The sequence below is a fragment of the Vombatus ursinus genome, unplaced genomic scaffold (genome assembly GCF_900497805.2).
Source record: "Vombatus ursinus unplaced genomic scaffold, bare-nosed wombat genome assembly UNPS02014863.1, whole genome shotgun sequence".
Classification (NCBI taxonomy): domain Eukaryota; kingdom Metazoa; phylum Chordata; class Mammalia; order Diprotodontia; family Vombatidae; genus Vombatus; species Vombatus ursinus.
In genome coordinates this window covers 31,803,412-31,811,929 of record NW_020954641.1, presented here as the reverse complement: position 1 = coordinate 31,811,929, position 8,518 = coordinate 31,803,412, and positions in this window count along the sequence as shown.

Here is an 8,518-nt window from a genome sequence, read left to right as displayed (position 1 = left end):
CTCTTCATAAAAACTAATTCATGTCAACTGGGGTCTTGTGAGCAACTTCGGGAGAAGCCACAACCACTCAGGATTACCCCTAGAATCCTGAGGGGGAGTGGTCAGTCACTCTCTGGGGATTCAACCTTGCCAATGTAAGTGAAAATTAGAAGACTGAGCTCAGAAGGATTGCTACAAACAACTGGAGAGATCAGATGTACCCCATCTTGTTATTGTCATTCCAAAACTATGAGACATAGAATTAGATATAATCCTCCACATGTATCTGACTGGGCTGGACAGCAGCGTGACTAATATCTCTCCAGCTCTGTATGCTATACATCTATGCATGCAGCCCAAGTTCGTGTTGGTGATTTGGGTTGTCACACCTCTATAATTACTCACATTGCCTTTGAGGTGAACTTCAAACCCACTCCTCTCCTGGACCTGGTGAAAGTCAACAATAACAAAAAGTAGATGGCTTACAGGAGATTGTGATTTAGACACTAAGCAAGCTTTTAAGGAGATTGTGACCTTTCCCTTCCTCCACATTGTAAATTTGGCTTAGCTTGGTGATCTCATCTCTAAATGTAGCCCATATTATCTGTGTTCCATGTTTTAGGCCCTAGGGCAGGGCACTAAGATTTCAATCAATCAGCCAATCAATCAATGTACAGTGGAGCTGCTATATCCCTGCATATTATCACTGATCCATATGACAGAGCTGATGTATGTGATGGTTCTATAACTTAACATTGTTATGTATAACTTATGGTATGTGTTTGGGGGTTCTTTATTGCCTATGCATATACTTGATTTGAATAATGTGCCCCATAGCCTTCTGGGACTAAGCTGAGCATATACTGAAAAGTAACTGGAGAGTGAGTAGAATCTTTTATGGGGAAGGGTACACATCTCTGCCAACAACAGCCAAATTGGAGTGGGGCACAGTTCACCCTAACTAAATTTAGGTCATCCAATCCAACCCCCAATTTTGCAGATGAAGATAAGCCTATCCCTCTCCCTTCCTTAGTAAGTAGGAGGATCGAAGAATCTTCGGTGGGGAAGCCCTTTAAAAGGGAAGAAAGGCATATTGTTTTGTAATGGTGAACCAGAGCTATATACATGATGGGACTGAGCTTGATCTGTGCCCTTTAACTCTGACCATTGTAGGACAATATTATGATCAGACCATGAGCAGGAGAGGAGCTTTTAGGCTTTCTCTGTTAGTCTGAGGGGTGTCCAGGGAGATCTGCTGGTTCCCTCGTGTCTTCAAATATTGGAAAGAAAGAGAGAAGGATAGAGAGAAGGAGGGAGAAAGAGAGAAAAGGAGACATTGAGAGAGAGAGGGAAGGAGAGAAGAAAGGAAAAAGAGAGGGAGGGAAAGAGGGAAGGAAGGAAGGAAGAGGAAAAAAAGGAAAAGGAGAAGACAGGAGGAGGGAAGGAGGGAAAGGAGGGAAAGAAGAACCATTAGGTAGAATAGTATACCTGAAGATGATAATGTGGAAGCAACATCAGTGAAATGCAATTTGTAGGAAGGAGAAACTCAACAGAAAGCATCTGAGAGGTTTTCTTTTCTCAGAACTGTGACCTTGAGTCACTTGGCATGGAGCTTTGGGCTTTGGAATTATAGTAAATTACTTGTTCCAGGACATATGCTCTGATTTCCTTTTCTTTTAACTAAATCTCCCTCTGGCTTGTGAAAAGTAGATTCTATTCTCCCAGTCTCTTTGGGGGATAGATGTTCCCAAGTTTTTGGGTAGGACTTCAAATCTGAATAAGATCATGAATTAGACACAATCATTGATGGATTTTTTGCCTACCCTCCAAAGTATTTCCTTCTGCATTAGACTTTCTTGGACTACCTAGTTTGGAGCTCTCCTTTGTCCTCACCATGTCTTACCTCGAAATATACTTATTCTTGTGTCCTCGTTCCTCTCCAGACTGCCCTCTGGAATTTCTCCTGCACCCCAGAAACCTCTTCATCCTGGAAGTTCACTTCAGCCCTGTAATTCACACATTGTAAGTACTGTCAATCTCTGTGACCTCTCCCTCAGATTAGATGACTCCTTCCAGAATCTCCATCTAAGGAGGGGGCAATTAATCAAAAAAAATCTTTTTTGGATTCTTATTGGGATCATAGACTCATGGGATTTAGAGCTGGAAAGATCACAGAATCATAGATTTAGAGATGGATGAGAACTTCCAGGTCATCTAATCTAATCTCTTGATTCTACAGATGAGAAAACTGAGGCCCAGAAAGATTAAGTGACTTGCCCACAATTGCATTAGGTTCACACAATTAATAATTGCCAGAGCTGTGATTTGTATTCAAGTTTGCTCACTCCAAGTTCAATGTTTTCACTAAATAAACTATATTGAACTACACTGTTCAAAAGGTGTATGTATCTAACGACAACTTTACCTGGTTGTGTTATTTTTATTATTATTTTTGTGTTATGTGAAGTGACAAATTCACATTAGCTAGTGGTCTCAGTCTTAAAAGAACTCTTTTCCTATTATTTTATTTATTTCCACTGGGTAAATCTTAAAAACTTGTTGATAGTAATAGTAAATAAACATTTATTAAGCACTTACTGTGTTTTTTATTAAGCACCTACTATGTACCTGTGATGCTAGCTAATGATAGCTAGCAGTTAGGTAGTACTTTAAAATTTCAATTTTTTCAATTAATTTTTCAAATTTTTCAATTAATCTATGTTATCTCATTGGATCCTTACAACAACCCTGTGTGGGATTTAAAAAAAAACAATTTTACATTTTATAATTAAAGAAAATGAGGCTGAGAAAGGTTAAATGATTCACACAGCTAATAACGATGTGAAGCAAGATTTGAATGGACATCCTCCTAACTCCAAGGGTAGTACACAACCCACTATGCCATCTAGCTACCACTAAAAAACTGCTAGAAAACCTTTCAGTCAAATGCTCTGTTCTCTGGGTTAGTTGCTGCCTGAGATGGCTGTAGCCTTTTAGGATCTTAAGATTTAGGGAAAGAGAATAAACATTTATATTCACCCAGGGAACTGAGGAGATTAGAACAGGAAGTGTTAGTGGCAATTGGGTGAACTACACTGACTCCATCTTGTGACTCAATTCTGGATCTAGTTCCGTTCCCTTTGTGTTCAATTATAGGTCTGTTCCAATTTCTGTCTTGTGAGAAAACTTCATTCAATTGTGGGAGTTAGGAGAGGACTTTATTACATTGTTTGAACCTAGCCCTGCATGGCTGGGAAGCTGAACCACCTTTCCCTGATGCTTAGAGACCCTTAACTAAGGACCTAGATTATGCTGATGAGAAACCCAGTCAGACCCAAAGACTGATGCGAGGAGTTTTCTCATAATTGTACATCTCAAGCAACCCATATGTCTTATCTGAAAACTGGCCCCGTCCTAGTCAATCAGTTATTATTTCCATGTTCCTTTGATTGTATACAGATACTTTTGGGGAGTGAGAAACCTCTTTTTCTGATCTCAGGGAATTGCACCTTTTTACTCTTACCCTCCCAAGTTGAAAAGTCCTTAATCTTTTCTCCAATTAGAAATCAGATTACCTAATATTATTACCTGGTTAATTGTTTCCTTTTAATTGATTGGTCTTATTTGGTTAATTGTTTTTAATATATAGAAACCTGTCTCCTCCTGTATTTGGGGTCTAGTGCCAAAGCTGAGAAAAGACTATTGGTCCTGGTTTGTTGGGCAATTGGCATGCATTGTTTAATAATTGATATGCTCGGAAGCACGAAACTTTGTTTCCTCAGTCATTTCATCTTTCACCTGCCACAGCACCTACTGTGTGCTAGGCACTCTGCTTAGTGCTTTGACAAATATCTCATTAGAGCTCGTTGATTTAGAATGGACCTTTAGTACAACCCTTTTATTTTTGAGCTGGAGAAACTGAGGCCAAAGGAGGGGAAATGACCTGCCCAATCTCATGCAATTAGTATAAGTGACAGAACTGGGGCTCAAACCCAATCCAGTTTCAGGTCTAAGGTGGTGGGTGTTTCTGGCACCCTCTGGTTTCAGGAATCCTCTCATAGTGAGTCCTTGGGTTGGTGGAAATGGGATCTAAAGGGGATCTTCTGGCTTTAGGTCTCCAGTTGGGTTGCCCAGTTCTTCCCCCAAACAGCCCTAGGTGAATTTGCCCTTTAGTCGTACAGAGCCCAGGACATGAAAGCAACATCATAAAATGAAACGTCAAGGGAGGGAGGAAGGGAGGATCAATATATCGCTAAATTCTTATTGAAATTCTAACTGCTCCTTGCTGTTTATTGCTGCTTAACATTTGCCGAGTAAAAGTCATTGCCCTGGAGACGCAGGATTTATTGGCACTGGGAGATGGAAACGGTTGAGCTCAAAGGTTCCTGCACAGAGTGAGTGCAGATCCCCAGGACAGAACACAACAAAGACACCAGACTGCTGGAAAAAGTCTTGAATTTAAAGGTGCAGCATGCATCTCCCTTAGGGTGGGGCTCCTATTCTAGGCCTTGTATTGCATGTCCCAGACATGGGCTCAGGAGCTGACTCAATCAATCCCCTGAAATCTCTACCTGAAGAGAGGAGGGAGAGGTAACTCCTTCATGAAGCCCTCCCTGATTAGAATGCCCTCAGCTGAAAAATGTGCTGTCTCCAGATTTTCTTAGAGCACTTTGTTTAGATTTTTCTTTTGTCCTTATCACGTTCTACTCTATATTGTTATACTTATCTACAAATCTGGCCTCAGACACTTACTAGCTATGTGACCCTAGGCAAGTCACTTAATCCTGTTTGCCTTAGTTTCCTCATCTGTAAAATGAGCTGGAAAAGGAAATGGCAAATCACTCTAGGGCCTTTGCCAAGAAAACATCAAATAGGGTTATGGAGGGTCAGACTGAAATGACTGAACAACAAACAGCACAATGTCTCCGTGAATAACTCTATTATAAGGCAGTATGATAAAGTGCCACAAGGGAGGTAGAGGCAGTGTGGTGTGTGGGAAAGTGAGTTGGCTTTGGACTCAGAGGACGTGGCTCAAATCCAAATCACAAATGACCACCTTTGTGATCTTGGACAAGTCACTCCATCTCAATGGAGCTCGGGTTCCTCATCTATAAAATGAGGAGATTGGACCGGATGATGTCTAATGGTCCTTTCCAGTTCTCGAACTATGATCTTAAGTACCACGAGGGCTCTGAGGTGGCCCCTGCCCTCATGGAGCTTTCATTCTATTAAAGGGATTCACAAATAATTCACAGACAATTGCTTTCAGAATACCTACGCAGTAATTGGTTGGAGTTGGGAGATGCGGATGAACAACTATTAGAATCAAGGAAAGCTTCATGAAGGTGCTCCTGGAGCTGGATCTTGAGGGGAGCTGGGGTTTCCAAGAGGGAGGGGGAAAACATTCCGGGCAAAGGGATAAAGGTAGAAGATGGAATGTCTTATAAAGGGAATGGGAAGGAGTAGGCTAGTGTGGTTGTAATTTTTGTTTTAGGGAGGAATTAATGTGCAATCATTTTGGAAAGATAGATGCAGCCAGATTGTGAAGGGCTTCAAAGACCAAACAAAGGAGATTGTATTTGAACCTAATGGCAATTGGGGAGCCATTGAAGCTTCTTGAGAAGGAGAGTGATATCATCAAACATAATGATGAATGAAAAAAAAATCTAGTAAGTGTTTACTATGTGCTTGGCACTGTGGTAAGTGTTGGGGATACAAATACAAAAGGAATATCAATCTGACAGTGCAGGGAGACCCATCAGGAGACTCTGGCGATAGCTGGAAGAGGGAAGTGATGGGAGCCTGAACTAGGGAGGTTATAGTCTGTTTTTTGGGGGCAAATGGGGTTAAGTGACTTGCCCAGAGTCACACAGCTAGTAAATATCTGAGGCTGGATTTGAACTCAGGTCCTCCTGACTCCAGGGCCAGTGCTGTATCCTCTGTGCCACCTAGCTGCCCCTGTGGTCTATTTTGTGACCTTTTATACCAGGGTGGAAGCTGTGGAAGTGACCAGGGGAGGAGCAATGTGAGACATCATTAGCACAATGCCTGGCATGTAGTTGTTCTTGAGTCATTTTCAGTCGTGTCCAGCTCTTGGTGACCCCATTTGGAGTTTTCTTGACTAGGATACTAGAGTGTTCTCCAGCTCCTTTTATAGATGAAGAAACTGAGGTAACCAGGGTGAAGTGACTTGCCCAGGGTCACACAGCTAGTAAGCGTCTGAGGCTGGATTTAAACTCATGAAGAGTCTATCTGATTCCAAGTTCAGTGCTCTATCCACTGTGCCACCTAGCTGCCCACAATAATTTTTGTTGTTCAATCTTTCAGTTGTCTCTGACTCTTCATGACCCTGTAATCTGTACTATCCATGGAGTTTTCTTGACCAAGATACTGGAGTGGTTTGCCATTTCCTTCTCCAGTGGATTAGGGCAAACAGAGGTTAAATGACTTGCCCAGGGTCACATAGCTACTAAGTATCTGAGGCCGGATTTGAACTTCGGAAGATGAGTCTTCCTGACTTGAGGCCCCATGCTCTGTCCACTGAGCCACCCAACTGCCTCCTGGCATGTAGTAGGCACTTAATAAATGTTTATAGCTTAATTGATCGACATCTGAGAGAACTGACAAGACTTGACAATTAGATATGAATTGGTGAAGGAAAAGGAGAGGTCAGAGAAGAGATCTGGCCCATGATTCAGACCTCAGTGGCTGGCAATTGTGGGGCAGGGTATGTGAGCCAGCAACATTGATAAAATAATAGATCTAGAGCTGGAAGGGAACTCCTATTGTTCATCTTATCCAATCTCCTCATTTTACATATGGGGAAACTGAGTCCCAAAGAGATTGAATGACTTGTCCAAATAGCAGGGTCCTCTAGGATCCAAATTCAGCTTTTTTCCCCACGTGTCGCTGCTCTGTCAGTCAATTATCTACCCCTTAAGTCTTTTCTATTGGTTTCCCTTTAACTCAGAGTTAGCACCTGATCCATTTTAGCAGAAAGAAGAAACATTTAACGGACAGAAGAAAATGAGCCTTCCCCATTTTTCTGCCTGGAGTCTCCTCTCCCTATTTATCTTTTTGTTCCTTAACACTGGCCTTGCTAGGATTCTGGCACATCTGGCTAAGAGCACTTGCGGTCCCTGAAAGAAATGAGTTAGGAATCCACAGGTTATATCTCAGTGACAGGTTCTTTCTTATCCCCAGCAACAGATAAAAGTCAAATCTGAGGCCACAATAACAGGGAACCCTTATTTTGAAAATGTCAAATAAAGGAGTGATTGCTCTTGGAAAAGGTGAGAGCTGAGGGATGAGCCAGAGAAACCCTTGAAAAATGTTTCTCCAGGGCTCAGCCATGAATGCTTCTTAGATGGGAAGTTAAAAATTATGGATATTGGCAAATATTTTGAAGAGTTGGCATTGTGCCCAGCCCTGTGCTAGTCTGCCCTTCGGGGGAAATAACAGAGGTCTGAGACACAGCCCCTGCTCTCATCGAGCTCTTGGTCTGGAGGGGGAGACAAGACATGGAGTCAAGAAAAGTTTAAATGAACAAGAAAATATACATTATTATTATTTATTTTATATTTAATTTATTGAATAAAGCTAGCATTTCCATAATATAGTATAATAAAAAAGATGATTGCACTTGAAACTGCATATATATTATATACAACTTGCTATTCCTTTTCAATATGTAATAAAGTTATTATGTAAAGTTCTTTCCCCTCCCCTTTTTTATCTTCCTTCCCCTACCCCCAGAGGTGGCTGCCATTAGACACAAATATGTATATATGTAAAATCATTCTATACATACTTTTATTTATCAGTTCTTTTTCTGGATGCAGATACCATCTTCCTTCATACGTCCTTTGTAGTTCATGTGGATATTTATGATAGTAAAATGACTTAGTTGCTCAAAGTTCTTAAAACAATACCGTTGTTACTATATACAACATTCTCTTGGTTCTGTTTATTTTGCTCTTCATTATTTTGTGCAAGCCTATCCATGTTTTTCTAAGATCACTGAGTTTATCATTTCTTATGACACAGTAGTATTCCATCACAATCACATACCACAACTTGTTCAGCCACTCCCCAACTGATGGGCATGCCTGTAATTTGCAGTTCAATATTATTATATACATTAAGTACCAAGATAAGGGAGTGTGGACACTTAAATACTCTCCAAGGCCAAGAGAAAGGGGAACTCCCTCAAGGCTAGAGTGATAGGGAGGGCCAGGAGACTTTAGAAATGCACAGGATTGGGACAGGCAGAGAAGAGGGCAGAGGATGTATCAGGAAGTGGTGGGGAGGATGTATAAGGAAGTGAGGAGAAAAATCGGGGAGGCCACGATAAGACAGGGACATGTTGGGGAAGATGAACTAAACCCCCTGACTTGAAAACTCATGTAGTGGGGCATAATAAGTCTGAGCAGATAAGATGGACCAGATAGTGAAGGACCTCGAATATTAAACTGAGAAGTTTTTCCTTTGACTGTAGGTGTTGGGGAGTCACTGAAGGTTTTAGAGCAGGTGAGGATTA